Consider the following 22331-nt stretch of genomic DNA (forward strand, 5'->3'; position numbering starts at 1 on the left):
AGGGGGCCAAGGTGCTTAGGGGTAGAAAGTCAAGACATATGCCTACAAAGAAGAGGGCGAGCTTTACAAGGAGGGGATATGCATGGATGACCTTTTCCTCACCCAAGGGGCACCCCTTGCTCAAACATGCATACTGGTCACATGTCAAGCCCCTAGCTAGGTTGCCCTCAAGGTGTGTTTAAAGCCTATTGGTTGACCCTTAGAGAGGTCCAACGATAAATTAGTTAATTAATTAATTGTTTAGGCATTTATGAAGCCCTCTCTCTCAAAGGAGAAAGGAGGACACTTGTCCAAAGACTACCTCTACCGCTTGACTTGACCCAGGCTTGTGATTGGCTAGGCTTGAGAGAGCCAATGAGCTTCATGCATGAGCTAGAAGAGGGGGTCGACCCAAGCAAGAAGGAGGCTTGCTTGCAAGGTATACTCTCTCCCACACTCTCACGCACACTCTCATTGTGTGAAGTTCCAAGTGCAAGAACTCAATCTCCTTCTCCAAGCTTGTTGAGAAGTTGAGAGCCTACACCAACACTCTTGGCTATGGAATGCAAATCCAACCAAGAGCCATGATGCTTAAAGTGCCATCTTCTTCATCATCATTATTATGCTATTATGCTATGTTATGCAAGAAGAGTGATGATAAGTGAAGAACTTTCTCTTTCTCGTATGTTACTTTTTCTTTCTCTTCCCTACCCTCATTCCCCGCTAGCTCTCGTCACCTTTGAAGGTGTTTGAGGCCTTGGGATTGAGGCCGGGGATGGTTAATGCTTTTACAAAGTTTATGTTATGCTTGTGATGCATGAAGCTTTCCATCTTCATTGCATCACCTAGGTCACAAGGAACACAAAGATTGTATTGTACCAAGTCTCTCTTTATGGGAGAATCTATAATACAAAAGCCTCTCGGAGGGGCGATCGACTCCACATAAATCTGGTTCTCAACTGTTTTCAAGTTCTCTAATTCTCTCTCTTGTAAAAGTATTGTTCATGCCAAGTTAATTAAGTATAATGGTAGTGTTGCTACCGCTAGTTAAGTTCACTCTCTATGTTCTCAGAGTAGTCTCATAAAAATGCTCGCTATAATTCTCTTAATTCCACTATTCTCAAAGTTAATAGGCTATTTCCATCACATTGGTATCACAGCTATTGGTTTCTCTTTTCTTGCTTAAGAAGAGAGGTCCTTAAGTTGTCAATGAAAGGTTGGACCTGTTCATTGCAATAGGGTAAGTGGGACAAGGATCTATTATCTTGGTTGAAAAGGACTTAGTTCGAGGTACACCGTTGGGAACTCTTGTCTTAATATGGAGTCTCTCAAGGCTTGCCTTTGGCTTAACCATTATTGAGATTAATCAACCGAGCAATGTTAGACCCTCTCCACTAGTCTTTGCAATCAACAATGTCTAAACCACGAATGTGGCTTCTTAAGAACTAATTTTCAAAGGTAAAGAAGAGTAGCGACTTAAGGTTTTTGAGGGTACCAAAGCACAAAGTAATTTATACATAAATTTCATTAGCATGGCTGACAATAACCAAGCGAGTAGAATGAATATTGACAACTTTGATTTTGCACATGAAGGTGCTAATGATGATGCCCCCATGTTTGTTAATTATCTTGCTACTAGGTTGCAACAAGCTATGGGCAACCCTGCTTTGCAAGCCGAAGTTAACAACTTCGTGCTTATGGGACTTCCCTTCCTCTCCAAGAGGAGAGAGAGCTTAGGAGGCCTCTTGATGAGACTCCCAAAAGAAGACTCTCTCCCATAAGAGACGAGGAATCCAAAGAACGAGAACGAAGTAAATCACTATGTTCCTTTGAAGATGTGGCTCCACGAAGACGGTGGTCTAGACGATCGCCAACTCCTCCCAAGAGGAAACAGTCAACCCATAGTCCTCCTCCTCGTCACTCCGAAAGGGAAGAGAGAAAACAAAGGAAGAAAAAGGCAAGAAAGAGGTCACTCTCTTCTCCATCTTCTTCACCTTCCTCCTCTTCCGACGAAAGCAGCAGCTATTCTCCTAGAGAATACAAGAGGAGAGGACATCGCAAATCTTACCCTGCATTGTGAAGGTCTCAAAAGCTCAAGAATTTCAAAGAGGGAGGAAAGAGTATCTCTTTTCTCACCTATGATGAGACCTTTGGTGCTACCGACAAAGTATTGGCCTTCATCCAACAATTCGATGCGGCCTTTGGAGACGAGGGCTTCACAGAGTCCTCCAAGCTACACCATGTAGCTATGCACTTCCAAAAATCTGCTCGTCAATGGTGGGCTAGCCTTCTTGGCACAGCAAAGCCCCAAAGCAATGGAAAACTCTACGAGTCCCCATTATGAAGCAATTCCTTGCAAGCAATGCAAAGGACAAAGTGCTTACTGAATGGAGGAGTTTGAAGCTGCTCTCCAACGAGTCTATCCACAAATATGTGGATAAGTTATGGGATTTATATCTCAAGGCTACTGTCTTTCAAAAGATAGACTTCACCGAGCAAAAGCAACAATTATGTGCGGGATTACCTGAAGAAATGACAGAGTATGTCAACTCCCAACGGCCAGGTTCTACCGCCGAAGTAATCCACCACACTATGGTTGCTTCGCGCATCAATTTCCAACAAGGGGCTAAAAGGAATGCCAAGCCCATGGGAAACAAAGATCGAAATCATGCAAAGGGGAAGAATAATGCCAAGAACTCTTCCCAAGGCAATTCCAACAACAACAATCGGTCCAAGGAGAAGGGAGTTCACAAAGGTAAAAATAAACTCTCTCATGACAGCTAGAAGCTTTTCGTAAGGACCACAAATGCTTTAAGTGTGGGGAGCAAGGACATGGCTATCGTTCTTGCCCCAAAAGAAATGGCCGCAGTGAAACTCCTAGATCTTCCATGATCGAGGCTCCAAAAGAGGATGCTCATTGCAAAGGATCACATCTCTCCTATGCTTGGGGAAAGGTAAGGGAGCATGATGCCTTCATGCTGTTTGACCCTAGCTCTACTTACAACTTCATATCAACAGAGTTGGCCACTAGGTTGGACATTCAAGCTTTCGAGATGGGAGATACTATAACTGCCGATGGAGCTTTCAAGGGACAGCGAGCCTCCGTTACTACCTTGATTGGGAACTTGAGGCTTCATGTCCAAAGCTACGTCGACAAAGAAGACTTTTTCATCTCTCCTCTCCAACATGAGGATGTTATCCTAGGGGGACCATGGTTCAACCCCATGGCTGCCAACATGAAGTTCCCTGAAAGGAGAATCTGTCACAAAGTGATGACGTGGCTACGGACAGTAGAAACCCTAATCTCTGCCAGAACCCCTAAAATTCTTGCAAACCCTAATTTTTGCCAAAAACTCTAATTTCCGAAAATCGCGGAGGCTATTATAAAAAAATAAATAAAAAATAAAAATAAAAAATTGAAAATGATGAGCGACGCAAATTTTGCTTTTTCTCAACAATATGAGAAAGAGAGAGAGAATGCTTTTGCTTTCAAGTTTTGACTCTCTGTGAGAGAGAGAGAGCAATTGCTTTTGATTTGAAGCTTTTGGGGCTCTGCTTTTGGGCATCCCTTGTAACCTTTAAATTAGTGGTGAGGGTCTCACTTCTCAGAGCATCTGGACGCAAAGTCTGAGAGTGAATCCCGACCCACTCTCTTGTACTTTGAACTGATTAATATAAAAAGAAATACAGAAAGGGGCGCCAGTCTTTGGGGCCAATATCTCTAGGCACGGAACTCAGCCAGGCCAGTGCAAATCTATTGTGATCTGTGAATTGTTTTGAAGTGGTTATTTGGTACTGTCGCGGTTGATTTTTGACTTGGAGTGTCCAAGTCTATTACAGTGGTATCAGAGCACGGCCGATTTCTCTTCTACGAGAAATCCGATCCCCAATTTTTTTTCCGCAGCACCTATGGCTTCATGCAAGGATCAGTCGACTCCCTTTGCATCTGGAGATGCGGGCTGGGATCACAACAAAGATTCAGACAGAGTATGGTCCTCCTCGGCCTACTCAGGCGGAGCAACAAGAGATGGAGCGTCGCCAGTTGATCAGCAATGCAATGAAGATGATGCTCAATTTTGCGAAGGACCCAAAATTTGCAAAATATATGAGCGAGACTTCTTTTCAAGAAGTGCATGAGCAATGGCAGAAAACCACTACACCCACTCTCAAGAAACCTTCTGCTCACAAGAAATATTTAGAGAAGGAATTAGAAGAGGTGGTTGATACACGGATTGCTCAGCTTTTTGACGCGCAAAAGAAATCCAAAAAGCACAGCAAAAAAGCAGAAGAAAAGCGCTGACTTCCCGGGATATTTGGGTCGTCAGTTGACATTTGACGAGGCAAAGAAACAAAAGAAGCGTGTTCGATTTGAAGGAGTACCTAGTTCTTCTTGTTCTTCTTCTTCTAACAGTTCTTCTAGCTCCTCGGATTCGAGCGAAGAAGACAGAAAAGGTGAAAAGCGAAGCAAGAAGCAACGCTTCCGAAAGGGCAAGAGAAAGGGAAAGAAGTCTCAATCTCGCCCAGAGACTGACAGTTCTACTGAGGACTCGGCTACAGACAGCTTAGATTCTGATGATGGAAACTTTTATGTGAACAAGAAGAATTTTTATAAAGCCAACCAGTATGACTTTCTCGAAGATAAAAGCAAGAAAGTCCGAGAGTTTAAGGAAGGTGGCCACTCAATCAAGTTTCATACTTTTTCAGGATACTCAGATGCTTCGAAGGCTGTCTTTTATACAGCAGTTTGATATCGCTTTCGCGGGAGGACGCTACTCAGAGCACTCCAAGATTCGGAGAGCTGCCTCTTGCTCTAAAGGGAATGCTCGCACTTGGTAGTCCACTCTTCTCTTAAACAAGACTACGCCAGTTAAATGGCTGAAATTTAAGAAGCTTTTTTATTTCTTCTTGGTTGACGCAAGAATATGAACGAGATGTACGAGCTGCTTGGAACCATCTTCGGATGACCAAGAAAGACACAATCAATGCTTATTGTGAAAGATTCTAGAGCTCTTTTCTACCCACGTTTTCATTCAGGAAGATCTCGTTCAAAGAACAGATTGAGCGGTTTACCTTGGGTCTACCTACAGAGATCCCAAATCACTGCTTAGACCAGAAGTCAGCTTCTATTCAGGAGTTGATGAGTCATGCGAAGCAGGGCTTTGCCATTCACTCTGGCAGTCTGACCTACCCCACACATGAGGCCATGACACAACGAGCCGAAAAGACTTCTGCGAATGAAAGTAGAAACAAAAAGAGCAACCCAAAGAAAAAGGATGCACGACCCAAGCTTACTCCTAGGGAGAGAGCTCGCTTCATCAGAGAGGGAAAGTGCTTTGGATGCGTGGAACATGGACATATCTCCGCGAAGTGCCCTAAAAAGGCACAGAATGATAAAGACGACGACAGGCCTGAGAGTTCGAGAGCAGATTAGGAACGTGACAGAAAGGCAGATGAAAAGCAGAACCGGTACCACATGGCGTGGGACTTGCATCGAATCAAATGAATGAAGGTACAAAGTTTGCCGCTTTTTGGGGCAAAGTGAAGGATCAGAAAGCTCTTTTGAAGGAGCCAAGGGCAAATTCTTTTCACTTGGAATTGACGGCTCGATTTGGAATTACGCCCGACAGACTGACGCACAGACGGAGGTAGTTCGACTGGCACCTGGATGGGATGTTGCCATTACACCGAGCATTGCAAACTTTGTTTGCAATGACAGGGGTGTTCAGGGCACGCAAGTGACGTTCTACTCAGGATCCCTTGGTACCACAAGAACTACGCCGTGGTTGACTACCGGGCCGAGAAAGCGACTTTGATAAATGAAGGGCTTAGAGATTGTACTTGATGAACTTCGGTTTCTTACTCATTCTTTTGGGAGAGAACTGAACGATGGATAAAGGTTGAATATGTTTTGACCTGATCAAAAGAACGCCAAGATTTTTCTCAACACTCATGCCGATTGCTTTTCAGAGGGCCTGAAGATCAAACCATTGATCTGATACATGGAAGCATGCCACCGAATCGGCCACCTTACCGTGTGAGCCGAGTACAGAATGAAAAGATTATGAACCCAGTGAAATACCTCTTGGAGAAAAGCGTCTTGTCCAACCTAGTACTTCATCGTATTGCTCTCCAGTGTTGTTGGTTTTGAAGAAAGACGGATCTTGGAGAATGTGCATCGATTATAGCACTCTCAACGAAATCACCATCAAGAACAGATTTCCGACTCTTAGGATCGATGATATACTCGACAGGTTACAGGGATCCTCGTGCTTTAGCAGGATTGACTTGAAGAGTGGATATCATCAGATGAGGATAGCGCAAGGAGATGTCTACAAGACAGCTTTTCGGACGACTTTTGGGTTATTTGAGTTTTTGGTGATGCCTTTTAGCTTAACCAATGCTCCTGCGACATTTAACCGGATGATGGACAGGATTTTTTGATAGTACAGGCTATTTGTTGGCAGTTTCTTTGACGACATCATTGTTTTCTCCAAGAATGAGTCAGAACACAGAGATCATATGCTTCAAGTCTTTCAGGCATTACTAGATCACAAGTTAGTAATTAATGCAAAGAAAAGTGAATTTTTCCTACCAGAGATACATTTTTTGGGACACAGTGTGTCAGCAGCAGCAGGAGTGCAAATGGACCCCGCCAAGATAGAGACTATCCGTGATTGGCCCGATTTGAGGAATGTCCATGAAGTTAGAAGCTTCTTGTGATTGTGTTCGTACTACAGACAGTTCATACGAAAGTTTGCAAAGGTTGCTTCCCCTTTGCATATCTGGACACAGAAAGGAGTACCTTTCTCGTGGGGACCCACAGAGGTGACTGCCTTTCAGACATTGAAAAAGAAATTGACTACGGGACCAGATTTGACTTTGCCGGACTTGCAGAAGTCATTTGAAGTATTTTGTGATGCTTGTGGTCGTAGTCTGGGTGCGGTCTTGATGCAAGAAGGCCATGTCATTCCTTACGAGAGCCGATTGTTCTCTAGGCCGGAGATGACACAGCACAGATTTATGAGAAAGAGCTTTTGGTGGTTATCCATGCTCTTACTCAGTGGCGGCATTACCTACTCGGAGCAGATTTTACAGTCTTTACAGACCATCAGAGTTTGTGCTACTTCTTGTCACAAAAGCAGCTTCCAGAAAAGCAGATGCGGTCGGCGAACATCTTGTCACAGTTTCACTTCCAGATTGTCCATGTGCAGGGACAAAAGAATGTGGTGGCAGATGCTTTGTCTTGGAGGTCGTTGGTTCTCGCTATTTCCGCGATACATCGTAGGAGCTTCGAGGATATGGTCGATCGGTATGCCACAGATAAAGATTTTGCAGATATTTTTCACACGGATACAGGATGGGGAGTCAGTAGCTCGATACACCTTTCGTGAAGGCTACTTGATGAAAAAGACTATGTTGTGCGTTACACAGCCGTTGAGGGAAAAGGTTATGACTGAATGCCACTGTCCACCTTTTACGAGTCACCGCGGCATTGCTACCACCATGAAGGAGGTAGAGAGATACTTCTTTGGGCCGAGACTCAAAAAGGTGTGGAAGAGTTTGTGTGCAGTTGCTTAGTATGCCAGAAGGTCAATTTTGACAGGCATAAGGCACAGGGATTGTTAAAGCCTTTACCCATACCCACCCGCCCCTGGAAAAGTATTGAAATGGATTTCATTTTCGATCTCCCGAGAATACAGAATGATCACGATGATTTTCCGATTACATGGAGCGTCTGAGACGATTGTCTCAGACAGAGATCCCAGATTTATGAGTTTGTTTTGGAAGGCAATTTGGGAGAACATTAGCACGCAGTTGCAGTTCTCGTCATCGTTCCACTCGCAGACTAACGGGCAATTTGAGATTGCCAATTGAGTGATTTTAGATTTATTGAAGTCTTGTATCTCGGATCAGAAGACTCAATGGGAAAAGAACTTACCTTTGGTGGAATTTGCCTACAATAACACGATACTCTTCGACCGGAAAGACGCCATGTGAGATTGTTGAAAGTGCTGCGAAGGTTCCATCCTTCCTGAGCATGAAAGATTAGATATTGGAAGCGGATGAATATTCGCGAGATTTGGATACGGCTTTTGCCAAGGTTCGCGAGACTTTGCAAGAGTCTCAAGAACGACAGAAAAAGGCAGCGGATCGCCATTGTCGCAACTTGAAATTAAAGGAGGATGATTGGGTGCTCTTACATTTTGAGAAGGCACACCTACGAAAGAAAAAGGGAAAGGAGAGGCTTTTTCTAAAGCTTCGTATGCGATACTACGGACCTTTCCAGATCACTGACAAGATAAATGATGTCTCCTTCCGATTGAAACTGCCAAGACACTTGGAGGATTCACAATGCATTGCATGTGAGTCTCTTGAAACCTGTTAAGGGTGATGTGTCTGATGATGGGGAGCCTTATGAGCAACCTGAAGTGGAAGAAAACGAGGAGATCCTTGTTCATGAACAGATTTTGGCACATAACGATACGAAGAAAGGTAAAGTCCGAAGGCGGTTCTTGGTTAAGTTCAAGAACTTTCCTGCATTTGATGCGAAGTGGATGGAGGAGGACCTAGCAGATACTCCTCGGATTGTGAAACTTTACCTCGATGTTTTGGTTTAGCATAGTCTACTCCAAACGGAACCCACAATTCAGCTTGGCCGGAGATCTGGTGCAGTGGGATGCACAAGAGGAGAGTCGCTCCGCTCCCTTGTCAACAGATGCCTCTATTTTGACACTAAAGTCACTGATGTCTCTTTGAGCTTCAGGGATACTGAGAGCTGACAGTATTCTGCTGGATGACTTTATGAAATGGAATTCCTGATAATGACACTGATTTGTTTTTGACTTCTTTTGAGTGCAGGAACTGATAGCCAAAATGACTGCAGCATTTTGGTCTAATTGATCTCGAATAGACATGGTTGCAATAGGGGTTAGTCAATCGGACATCGATGAGGTCCCGATTGGACCTAGATGTGATTGCTAGCTACATTGCCGATAAATCATGGTCTAAGATCCGAATGAATGTTGAATTTCATGTGATGTCCTGTGATGTGACTGTCGATTTTGTACATGTGCTAGATGTGTGTTCCTAGTACGTAGGTACTAACAATCAGTGTCTGCTAAGACGGTTTATGGCTTTTGTCGGTTTTGCAGGCGTAATCGCGGTCGATTACAATGCTTTCAAGAGGGGGGTATGTCACAAAGTGATGACGTGGCTACGGACAATAGAAACCCTAATTTCTGCCAAAAACCCTAAAATTCCTGCAAACCCTAATTTTTGCCCAAAACCCTAATTTCCGAAAATCTCGAAGGCTATTATAAAATTTTTTATAAAAAAAATTTTGAAAATGATGAGCGACGCAAATTTTGCTTTTTCTCTTCAATATGAGAAAGAGAGAGAATGCTTTTGCTTTCAAGTTTTGACTCTCTGTGAGAGAGAGAGAGCAATTGCTTTTGATTTGAAGCTTTTGGGGCTCTGCTTTTGGGCATCCCTTGTAACCTTTAAATTAGTGGTGAGAGTCTCACTTCTCAGAGCATCTGGATGCAAAGTCTGAGAGTGAATCCCGACTCACTCTCTTGTACTCTGAACTGATTAATATAAAAAGAAATACCGAAAGGGGCGCCAGTCTTTGGGGCCAATATCTCTAGGCACGGAACTCTGTCGGGCCAGTGCAAATCTATTGTGATCTGTGAATTGTTTTGAAGTGGTTATTTGGTACTGTCCGGTTGATTTTTGACTTGGAGTGTCCAAGTCTGTTACAGAATCTATTTCACCTACAGGGAAAAGAGCCTGTATATAGATGCTAATGAGTCTGGTCGTACTATATCACTTGTAAATTCACCTGCTTTTGATAAGTCGATGAAAAGCTCAGTTTCTGCGTACATGATTTTTGTCAAAGGGTCTCTAAATGACGCTATTGTTTAATCACATGAAAATGGTAGAAATCAAGAAGAGTTAGGCTTGTCTAATTTTCTAAATGGATTCCAAGATGTTTTTATCAATGATATCCCTATGGACTTACCTCCAAAACGAGGGGAGGATGACCATCGAATTGAGCTCCTACCAGGAAGCTCACCACCTAGCAAGCCTCCTTATCGAGTTTCCCAAGCTCAACAAGAGGAGATCATGAGGCAAGTCCAAGAATTGGTAGACAAAGGGATGGTGAGGCCTAGCTCCTCTCCTTTTTGCTCACCTGTTCTTTTAGTGCAAAAGAAAGACGGTACCTACCGTATGTGTGTGGACTATAGAGCATTAAACCTTATCACTATCAAAAACAGATTTCCCATGCCGCAGGTCGAAGGTTTGTTTGATAAGCTACAAGCTCTACCTACTTCAATAGATCGACCTTAAAAGTGGCTATCATCAAATAAGGATAGTGAAAGAAGATATTGCAAAGACCGCGTTCCGTACAACGTTTGGTCTTTATGAATATCTTGTCATGCCTTTTGGTTTGACAAATGCTCCAACCACGTTCAATCGTTTAATGGAAAAAATCCTTAGACCCTACCGCAAATCCATTGGAGTGTTCTTTGACGATATCATCATCTACTCCATGTCCTTGAGGAGCATATGCAACATCTCCACGTAATTTTTCAAGCTTTGAGGGAGAACAAGCTTTTTATCAATCAAAAGAAGAGTGAATTTTTCCTTCAAGAGATTCAATACTTAAGTCATATTATCTCTCAAGATGGTATCCGTATGGATCATCTAAGTTAGAGGTAATAAAGACATGGCCTAATCCAAAGAATCTACATGAGCTACGAAGCTTTATTGGTATGAGTGCATACTATGGACGCCATTTCCATTACACACACACTCAATGACAGCACAAAAACTTGATTAAGACAAAGTTCTCTTTACAAAATGACCTAGGTACCTTATATACTAAGGCTACCATAGGTTAAACCAAAAATAGAGTTCAATGGGTCAAATGGCTTTGTATTTACAATCTGAAAGTGCCATCGCACCCCGGTTTCTTCAACTAAAATAGCTATTGATTACAACTGATGTTTTTAACCATAATTCGCATCATTTCATAACTCTCAGAAAATAAGACTTCATTACGAAAATTGAGTTACGTCCCTAAAATGACCTAATTGTCAATGTCGGTGCGGTCTTTGTGGTCGTTTTGCTTTTTTGTGCTCCACTGCTTGTACTTTTATCAAACCACAACAAGAACTATGATCCACAAAAATCATAATTGATGACGAACTTTATGTCCTTCACATCCAAGCCTCGAGCTGCAACATCTGTTGTTGTCATTATAGGGCTATTGCCAGATCTAAATTTCGAAAGAACCCAATCTCGTTCAGCTTGACTCTTATCACCATGGAGAAATAAAGCTACAAATCCATCCATTCGAAGTTGTCTAGTAACTTGATCACAGGCTCTTTTTGTTTCCATAAATACGATCACTTTACTTCCATCCATCAACGCTCCAATAAAATCTACCAATTTTGAGTATTTCTCATTCTCAGAAACAACTTCTACAATTTGTAGAATTGAATGATTGGCTTTCAGATCTTGTGAACCAATGACAACTTTGTAAGGATTCTGTAGAAATTGTCTGGCTAAACCTTCTACTTCTTTAGGCCAAGTTGCACTCTGATACAAAGTTTGTTTGTCATGCCGAATATGGAGATAAATTTTCTGATTTGAGGTTCAAAACCCATGTCCAACATTCGATCCACCTCATCAAGGACAAGATATGTAACCCTTTCTGAAGATCCCTTATCTACGGTCTCTTTGGTGTACCTCTGTAAACACAAGTACTCTTTATCTTCAATGAAGCCCCAAAATTTGTTGCCTCTTGTTGTATTTGCACGGCCAACTCTCTAGTGGGTGCTAAGATGAGAACAATCGGACATCACCTGGTGACACTGCACGATGGGCATTGACATGAACAATGGCTGGTAATAGGTAGGCAAGTGTTTTCCCTGACCCGGTCAATAAGGTCAATAAGGTCCCTTCACTGCAAGCCCAATAAGGTCCCTTCCTTTCAAAGCCATTGGCCAGCCTTGTGCTTAAATTGTTGTTGGTTCTTTAAAACCAGCTCTAGGGATATCTCCAAGAACAAAATCAGGAAAGGAAGCCTCTTCGAAGGAGAGAATGGGCTTGGGGATTTCATTACACTCCACTACAATCTCCCGTTTTGTTTTTTTTTTGGGGTAGGCAGCCACATCTTTCGCTGTCATGGATAGCAATTGGGATGTTCCACATAAAAGTTCTTAAATGAGGGAAGGCCTTGAAAGCTCACGGGAGAGATATCAACAGCATCCAAGTCCCGCTTTGTTCGAGCAAGAAAAGTTTCTCTTTTGTCAAGCTTCCACTCTCCCCAACCTCCAGTAGCAGAACCAATGTCAAATTTTGTCGAACCAGAAAGGGCCACACTTTTTTTCTTACCCCATCCTCCATATGAAGGCTCTACCTTTGACGTTTTTCCCACCCTGATCCCCAGCCAGAGCCCCCAAAATCACTTTTGCACTCTCGGAATGATCAAGGATCGCCCCGTCTATCATCATAACCATTCATCTTTTTGCGATCCTTTGGTTACTTTTGTGTCTGCTCTTCTTCATTGGGGACTTCTTTGTTCCTCCTTGTAGTCATGTGAAGTGTCTGAGAGGCAACTTTGCACTTGATGGGTGCTTGCACTTAGTCACATCACCAACTTTCTTTGTCATTGTAGGCCATCCCGTGACCATTCTCAGTCATTTTTGGCCTCATATTGTTGTTGAAGATTGATCAGCATTCTTGTCTTACCTCTGACATTATAGCCTTGTGCATATGGCTTTTGAGACATACCTCGTGAAGTTTCGTCATTTTCCTTGTACGTTCTTCCCTTTGTACTGCTCAAGCATCTCCTCAATCTTTTCTTCATCTGGATTATGAATTTTTTCATGTTTTTTGTTTTTTAAATCTCAAAATTAACTAAATAAAACCAAAAAACAACTCAACAAAAAGCATAATCATTCAAACAGAATTCTAAACGCTATGTACATTGTACACATGTCCCTAGGGGCTCATATATAATTTTTGTCCCCGTATTCCTCCTGTAACGCTATTATGAGGCCATATACTCTGAATTTTGTCAAAAATTTATCACAATCAAATGCAAAAATTCAATGCAGCTCACAAAACATTGCCCTCTAATATTCATAATATTAGGTCCGCATTTAGAATGCCTCCCCTCCTCCTATTTGGAGTTCTCTTGAACAACATGGTATCGCCAAGGGGGTGTGTTGTGCTTGGGCAATTAAAAATTGTGTCAATGCAAGCCTTGTAATGTAACCCTATTATGCATATACAGTCAATGCATGGAAAAAATATATGTTGTGCAAGATGTGGATATAAGCAATTTGCTTATTAGCATTGGCTGGCGAAGCTTCCTAATCTAAGCAATGTGATGATCTTTGAAGCTCCTGTGTCGTTTGCTTGATTGAGGGTTGTAGAGTTTTTTATTCTTTGGAGGCTTACTTATCTGTTTGATGCTTCTTTGGGATCCATTTGAGCCTTGTTGTTGGTTGTTATATTTGGAATTGTTCCTCGGTAGTGGGCTTTGGCTTGACCTTCGATACCTATTATCCATATGTATGCTTGATTAGCCTGTGCTTTAACCAACTTCTTTGGTAGCCACATGTGCTTTGTTCTAATTTCCGGAATCAACTTTGATGACCTTGATAGCTACGTCTTCGTGACTTTTCTGTGCTGAGATCACATTCTTTGGAACACAGTCGTTTGTAAAATCCACTTTGTCTCAAAGGTTTTAGCTTACTTGTTTGAGATTTGGACTTCCTCTTTGGTTGCCTCTTGGTAATTTTGCTTCCGAGCTTTTCCTGTGCATTCACATTATCTCTTGATCCGTAAGCCTTGTGCAACATGCAGTGGTGAAGTTAGCAACTTGCTCTCTTCTAACTGTATTGTAACCGTAGGAGGAAATGAAAGAATTCAACGCAGGTGCAATGACAATAGTTTTATCAATTTCCTTTGGGACCCACTTCTTTGTTATTACTGATTGTTTCGTTGATGATGCTTGTTTGTTGGGAACCCATACCTGTCCCTGCTTCGTTTGTGTTTGAAGAGACTTCTTTAGGATCCACCTTATCTTTGCGTGAGTCAGCAGCGGTCTTTGCCAGCCCTTGTACGCTTCTGCAACTAAAATAGCTACTGACTACAATTGATGTTTTTAACCATAATCCGCATCATTTCAGAAAATAAGACTTTCATACGAAAATTGAGTTATGTCGTATTGTTGACCCATGGGTCAACACTGGGATTTCCTTGAGGGCACTTTGCAACGGATAGGGTTTTCAGATGCTTGGATTAGGGGAGTGTCAGATCTCTACAGGCGGGCTCATGGTCAGGTGCTTTTGATAACAGGAACAGGGGGCAGTTTCATGCTCACACGGTCAGTCAACAGGGCTGCCCTCTTGCCCCTTTCTTGTTTCTCTTCTATGCTGAGGCGATGAGCAGATTTTTGACTTCACTGGAGGTCGGTCTACGAGGACTGTAGTTGCCTAATAGGGGAGCGAAGTTCTTGGACGTTGAGTTTGCAAATGACTCAGACATGTATTTGGAGAAACAGGAGGCCAACTTGCACATGTGTGAGCAAGCTCTTGAGGTGTTCTCTTGTGCATCAGGAGCATTGGTCAACTGTCAACTGGAGGAAGACAGTGGCTTTCTAGGTTGGCAGTGGTTCCACGCCTAATTGGTCACCTGGAGAGGGTTTTAGGTGGATCCCCCCTAGGGACACCCATACGATATTTGGGTTGTAACTTGTCACAGTGCAGCAGATACCTCCTCTCCATTAGGAGGAAGCTGCTTCATTGGAGCTCAGCACAGCTCTCTCTTGCTCGCAAGGTCGTAGTGGCCAACTAGGCATAGTCACAAGGGACGCATCCCGAGGAGTGGGGACGGGATGCTTGTTTGTTGGGAACCCATGCTTGTCCCTGCTTTGTTTGTGTTTGAAGAGACGTCTTGGGAGTCTTTGCATGAGTCAGCAACGGTCTTTGCTTCAATCCTTGTACGCTTCTGCAACTAAAATAGCTACTGATTACAATTGATGTTTTTAACCATAGTCCACATCATTTCAGAAAATAAGACTTTGGTACGAAAATTGAGTTATGTTGTACTATTGACCCATGGGTCAACACTGGAATTTCCTTGAGGGCACTCTGCAACCTTGTGCTTGGATTAGGGGAATGTCAGCTCTCTACAAGCGGGCTCACGGTCAAGTGCTTCTGATAAGAGGAAGAAGGGACCGTTTCATGCTCACACGGACAGTCAGCCAGGGCGATGAGCAAATTTTCTTGCCCCTTTCTTGTTTCTCTTCTATGCTGAGACGATGAGCAAATTTTTGACTTCACAGGAGGTCGGTCTGCGAGGACTATAGTTGCCTATTAGGGGAGCGAAGCTCTTGGACGCTGAATTTGCAAACGACTCAGGCATGTATTTGGAGGACAGAGAGGCCAACTTGCACATGTGTAAGCAAGCTCTTGAGGTGTTCTTTTGTGCATCAGGAGCATTGGTCAACTGGAGGAAGATAGTGGCTTTCTAGGTTGGCAGTGGTTCCACGCCTAATTGGTCGCCTGAAGAGGGTTATAGGTGGATCCCCCCTAGGGACACCCATACGATATTTGGGTTGTCACAGTGTAGTAGACACCCATACGATATTTGGGTTGTCACAGTGTAGTAGATACATTCTCTCCATTAGGAGGACGCTGCTTCACTGGAGCTCAGCACAGCTCTCTCTTGTTGGCAAGGTTGTAGTGGCCAACTAGGCATAGTCACAAGGGACGCGTCCCGAGGAGTGGGGACGAGGGACGAGGCTCAAATGGATTTTTAGTGTAAAAAAAGAGGACGGGACGACAAGTGGGGACGGGAAGCCCAAAAATGGGCATCCCCTGTGACTATGCAACTAGGTGCTCTTGGCTACTATGTGGTACATTACGTCTTGCTGGATTTTTTCGAGCTCTTGCATTAGCCAGCTGAAAAGGTTGATCAAGAACTTTTTGTTGTCAGGGCATGATACACAGTCATCACAGGCCAAAGTCTCCTGGTAAGTCATTACTTTACCTTGCTCTCAGGGAGGGTCTGGGATCATCGACCCAACACGACAAAGTAGAACCCTCTTTGGGAAGCTTGTGATCAAAGGTCTTCTTCCAGGGATGGAGCCCTAGAAGGAGCTATTGCTACACATATTAGTGCCCGAGTCCCTCAAATGGGCAGGCAGCCTATGGAGCGTGCCGAGTCCCTCAAATGGGCAGGCAGCCTATGGAGCCCTTCCATACGATGGATTTTCAAAGAGACGCGCAAAGTAGGCTTGAACAAGAGCTGGGAGGACCGCTTTGCAACGAGCCTACTTAGGGCCTGCGAGCAGCTACGGAGTGGTCTTGAGCAGCATCAACCCACATGCACTCAAGAGCGCTTGGGACAGCCACTTGTTTAAAACCATATGGTCTGCACCTAACAAGGCCACATGGTTGGTAACAGACCTCATGTTTCTTGGGGTCCCATCGCAAAGGGGACAGCCCACTCTCTTGCGGATTGGCAAAAGTTTACAAGACTTTCTGAGAAAATCCAAAACATCCAATTGCAGGACATGAGGGGGGCACAAAGCATGTGTCAAAATATTGCAAAGGCTATTCCAAAGAAGTGGCTCACTCCTCTAGAGCCGACAACTCCCCGTTGGAAGGGGCCTTAACACGCCTGAAGGTCCTCGTTGCAGTTAGGACGAGCTCAAACACAAGCTCTTGCAGATTCTTTGAGATTCAAGGAGAGGGTCGTCTTCACAATTTGGGGGCCTTCACGTGTCATCGTTGAGACACCAAAGGTGACTGAGTGCTGCTTTCAAAGGATTCGAGTGGTGAGCATCAATGGGAGTACTTGTGTCATGGACCCCAACCCGACCAACAAGAGTCGGGACACTTGGTAGCTTTGGGCTTGGGAGAGCCACCCTTTGACACGGCTATAGTGGCACCTAGGGGAGTGGTTTTGGCAAGACCCCTTTGCTTTTGCCGATCGCCCAAGGATCCCCTTTTTTCCAGTACACAGCTTGGTTGGGCTGACACATACTGACAACACAAAGAGGCTCGTTTTACGGTAGCGACTCACTGGCAGGAGGAGGGGATCACGTCCAAGTTCTTGGCAGGGTTCTGGACAGCAGACAGCTGAGAGTCACCATGTTTCAGTGGCTAGTTGCGCATCGAGCTACTGCAGTTGGGAGTTGATTGGTACACAGCGGCTTCTAGGCAGCTCGTGCTACTTGTGACCACCCACTTGAGACCCACTGTCACTGTCTATGGGATTGCCCCATAGCACAACAAGCTTAGCTATCGATCCTTCGATCGATGCATGCGTTGTATACATCTAGTCAGTACGCCTGGGGAACTGCAGCGTGGTCTACACTCACAACCTTGCACTCAATTTTGAGATGGCTTCAATCAACACGATGATAGTGATCTAGGAGAGTCGTCCTACACTCCAACCTGCCACAGAGCTTCTCTCAGAAGTGGAGCAATGAGAGAGATTGGTGTTGGGAGCTCATTTGCGACCTACACTATAGTTCATTTGCCGAGCCTAATGTTTTCGTATCTTCGAGGCTCGTCCTATTCCTCCAACGGAGACTGTTCGCTACATCTAACTGGAGCTAGCCCATACACTCAGAGGCCAGTTTGAGAGACTTCAAGGAAACTCCGACTGCATGAGAGAGCGTGCGAGGCCTTCTTGCGACTTTGGCGCCAGGACCCTTCTTCACCATGGTTCATGGCCGGCAAAAATGACAGTATCGTCTACCAGTGTGGCTTTTTCCTCCTCCCATTTCCTGATCTAGCCCTCATTGTATATACCTTGTTTTTTCATTGGGAGTCTCCCCACATGCTTATGTAGCCCTCTTTAGTAGGGGATGTATCCCTCTCTAGTAGGGGTAGATTGTAGCCCTTTAGACAGTTCTATAACTGATGGAAGGATCTTTTCTTAGAAAAACAAGCGATAAAATCACGAGGCATGCCTATAATTGATAGATTGGTCATATGATAAAATTTAGAATGCTTTAAATAAAAATCTTTTTTTTTAACTCTCTAAATCATTTGCAAAACCGTGGCTAGATTTAAAGCTTGCCTTGAAGAAAACTTTTAAAGTTGCAAATGTTTCAAATATTAACCTAAAAGTCAGGAAGCTTTAATTGTGCCATTATTTCCATGGTTAGAAAAAATATTTGCTAGCTCTTACCATAATAGAGATGCGCGGAGAGGGAGGACTAAACCCTAAGGGTATTCAATGAAGTTCACGATGTTAAATCTGCAATCAAGAGCTAAGCACATGTATCTTGAGACATTCAAATGGCGAAGGAACATGACTATCTATCCTTCATGTTTTCATTGCAAGTCAAGCTAGTTTTGGATCAATAATCAAGAATTTTAAATGAGCATGAGCATTGCCCACCAAGCTACAAAAGAGAGACAAAACAACCAAGTTGTTTACTAATCAATACATGTCCAAAAAAGTATATTATTTATGCTATTGCAAAAGATTACATCATAGAAGGGTGATAGGAATGACATACATAGAGCATTTTCACATGCATTCCAAGCAGGCCACATCCTTGAGAGAGAGCTCCTCATATAGCGCTCTTAGTACTAGAGACAACACTGTCCAACAATAGAATCAAGAAGAACGACAATATGTTGAGAATCAAGAAAAATTACTCAATAGGACATATGAGCCTCCAGAAGGTTTGGTTATAAGAAAGTGAAAGTGGGACATTGGCATAGTGCAAGGTTAAGACCAGGTGGCACACCAGGTTGCCCCACAAATTAGTAGTTGTAAGGAGAAGGCTTTCCATACAAAGAACACAACTAGGATTAGTTGTAGCAGGTTTGCTCAAAAGAAAGATTTGAAAGAAGAAATTTTAGAGGGGCAATGTCTTGAGCTGTAGCTAGTTAGAGCCGTCATTATATCATGGCAATGCCAAAATGAACTGATTCAAATGAAACTCAAATTGGTGGCATGGAGGATGACCTCACATGATCCGGACACTACTACCAACCTCCCCTCACATGCAGACAAGCCATCACGCACACGCAAAGTCCTTGGCACCGTCTTTGTGTAGGGCTTGCGGGCTTGAGCACACCCGTAGCTGGCTTGCCGGTTTACTAGCTCATCGATTATCAGTTTCTCATCCCCATTAAAATTTCGTCTCTCATCCATTGACTTATCCAACATTACTTTCAACCTAGCCTGCATGCCCTTAATGATCCATCTCCCTCCCCATCGTACACGATTGTACTTGTGAGCTACTAGCCGTCCTGACCTTTTGTTCCTCCGCCGCATGCTTAGCCCGCTACCACTACTGTGTACATGATTGCTTTGGTTGAATGTTGTTGTTGCACCCACACAAGAGACATGTTGAGAAGCAACCACTGCGTGCGTGCACACACACTTCTACCTAGAAAAGAAGAGGGGAAGGGGGAGATTGAAGCTTCCATGGGAATAATGAGCTCTCTCTCTCTCTCTCTCTCTCTCTCTCTCTCTCTCTCTCACACACACACACACACACACACACACACACACCAAGAGCAAAGAGGGGGCAGCTTCATCCTGAAGCCAAGGCATAGGAAAACACAACCCAGAAAGAATTAGCTGCCAAGTGCCTAGAGCGGCCATGCACAAGTCACATTTTTGTGAAGATAGTGGGAATTCAAGGAGAGATCAAAAGCCACAGGTTCGCTACAGTCATTGACAAATGAGACGATGAGAGAGACCAACTGTGTTAAGCCGCAACTGCTCATAAAAAAGGCAGTCATTCCCACGACATCTTCTCTATCTAATAAGTGTGCACGAACTTAAGGACCCAATCATCAATTTTTTCCTTTTTAAAACTAGAAATAATTTTAGCGACAAAAACAAGGGAGCTGGTCATGAAGGGGTGAAACGCGATAGGCAAGCAGGGGCAGAAAAGGCCGTGAAAAGGGGCAGAATGGTAGCTGTATACAAGGGTAGCAATAACGCAACATTGTCAACAGTGGTGGCAATGGCACGAATTGGGCTACAGTGGAGCGTACCGAGGAAGGTGGCACAGAGAGCAGACGATGGCAGCAGGAGAATTACAAGCTCTGTTTGCAGAGTTGTGAGTAGCACTATAGTGGTAGGGGAGAGTCTACGAGATTGCGTGAGGCTGCGACAAGGTTAGGGTAAGGCAAAATTAGGGTTTTGATAGGGTTTAGGGTTAGAGCAACGAGTTGAAGTTAGGGTTAGGGTTTTTGTTGTACGACAGCTCCTCTCTCTCTCTCTCTCTCTCTCTCTCTCTCTCTCTCTCTCTCTCTCTAAGAGAATTCCCCAGTGTTCGAGAAAGGTCTGCCTCAGATTAGCCTAGAGCCGGTTCAAAATTCGAGATTAGCCGGTTTAAGACCAAGAAGGGAAGGGAAGGAAAAACGGTAAAATTTACAAGGAAATAGATCAAAAATCTTGCAAATTTGAAAGATTTAGGGCGGGTTCAGACGAGGGCGACGGCAGCACTCCCATCACCATAGTACTTCCGCATTGCTTGTCCACAAAGGCCGGTAGCAAAAGTTAATAGTAGCGAGCAGAGCAGTACCTAATTGGCTCGCACCTACGTCCACCATTGCTGACGACGAATGCACGGCCTTCCCGCTACTGACTACAGGCGGAAGTCTAGTTCTTCCCGCGGGGGGGGGGGGGGGGGGGGGGGGTTCACCTGTTTTGAAGGTGGGTCTGAAAATGCAGGCGTCAAGCACATCCAATGGTTGAGAGCCATGTACTCTCCACGCCCCTTTGGATTTGCTTGCCTCCGCCCCGTTTGAACCCAACCTTACTAGTAGCGCTAGCTTGCATCTTGAGGAGGAGGAAACAAGGCTACCTAGGGAAAAAGGCTTTCCCTAACACCGTTCCCCATGTCGGTGAGATCGTCTGAGTATCCAAAATCCCCTCCCGCCCTCCCCCTCAAATCAAAAAGTGCAATGAGTGATCGAACGTCGTTATCGTGAGCACATACCCAGCAACCACTTCATATGAACATGCAAATTCCTTTAATCGTCCATTCCATGGGGCTTTTCATTTCCTAAACTCACGCTTTACTTAGTGCATTTGAGATGTTTTGAAAGGAATTTTATTTTTCAGAGATTGGGGACGCCTACCACCCATGCTACTTATACTCGGCCACCTCTTAATATGAACATGAAAAGTCTTCAAGATTCATGCATTTTACTCGATAGCTTTTCAATATATGTTCTTGAGGGGAACCGGAGTTGTGAGAGTTCACCTTCACCTTCCACATGCTTCTCCTCCTACTCACAGGCTTCTTATCACATAGACTGTGTCACAAACTGCTGATGTGTCAAGCCACTGAAGAACGGAGCCAACCTACAGATCCAGACCAAGGAGCCTAAACCCTAGAAGAAGCAGTAGAAGAAGCAAAAGCAGCAGAAGAAGTTTTACCAACTTGCAAAGTCTTGCCGAGTGGCCTTTTTTTAAAGAGGAGTTCCCACCAACTTGTGGGACCCCATCCGATGGGGACCCAAGTCACCAGAAGTAAAGCCCCCCCCCCCCCCCACACACACACACACACACAGGCGGCCCAACTGATAACGTTGCAAACTTTACAGCCATCCTGCAATTTTCGTTGACTAATGGCGTGGCATGATTGTACGGACGCCTTGCAAAACGAGCTGACATGCTGACGTGGCACCTGTGACTCCGTCCAACGGGGACCCAAGTCACTAGAAGTAAAGCCCACACGCACGCGCGCACATGCGGCCCAACAGATGACATGGCAGACTTTACAGCCATCCCGTAATTTTTGTTGATTGATGATGTGACATGACTATTCGGACGCCCCGCAAAACGCGCTAACATGCTGATGTGGCACCTGTACGGATTTCCGCAAAACGCATTGGCAGCTTTTGAAGACCAGATGCTTTTGAGTTTGAAGCTTTTCATGTAAACTGCTTAAATATATGCACAGGGCTCAGTCTCTAGCACTCTTATGGGTGAAGGTGCAGAGCGCGAGTACCGGCATTGTACTGAGTTCAAGCAATATAAAGAAATATCGAAAGGGACGCCAAGGTTTGGGGCCAGTGCTCTCTCGAGGTGGAACTCTGCCACTCCCCGTCTCGTGTGTCGCACACTCTCTCTTTCGGTTTAGTTGTTATTTGAAGTGCTTAAAGTTGTTCAATCTGGTCTTTTCCGTTGGCACGTGGTCGCACACCCTCTTTCGGTTCAATTGTTATTTGAAGTGCTTAAAGTTGTTCAGTCTGGTCTTTTCTATTGGCACGTGGTGCCCGTCCCCGTGAGAGACTAACCCTTGGTTGTGGATTGGCCACTCATACACTTGTTGGAGA

The 22331-nt window shown here is 44.3% G+C and overlaps 1 long non-coding RNA gene and 1 pseudogene across 2 annotated transcripts in view; both read right to left on the bottom strand.

The window, feature by feature from the left end:
- LOC147417778 (uncharacterized) overlaps positions 1-22331 on the bottom strand; it is a 64928-nt gene that overhangs the window by 35484 nt on the left and 7113 nt on the right. Inside the window, exon 3 of one of the 2 annotated variants that reach the window (XR_015187301.1) lies at positions 12781-12856. The exons of the other annotated variant lie outside the window; for it this stretch is intronic. This is a non-coding gene — a long non-coding RNA (uncharacterized LOC147417778). The remainder of the gene's footprint in view (positions 1-12780; positions 12857-22331) is intronic. 2 annotated transcript variants of the gene reach the window in all.
- Positions 11158-12510, bottom strand: LOC147417779 (DEAD-box ATP-dependent RNA helicase 20 pseudogene; annotated as a pseudogene).

The sequence above is a fragment of the Adiantum capillus-veneris genome, chromosome 30 (genome assembly GCF_014529385.1).
Source record: "Adiantum capillus-veneris isolate H3 chromosome 30, ASM1452938v2, whole genome shotgun sequence".
Taxonomy (NCBI): Eukaryota; Viridiplantae; Streptophyta; class Polypodiopsida; order Polypodiales; family Pteridaceae; genus Adiantum; species Adiantum capillus-veneris.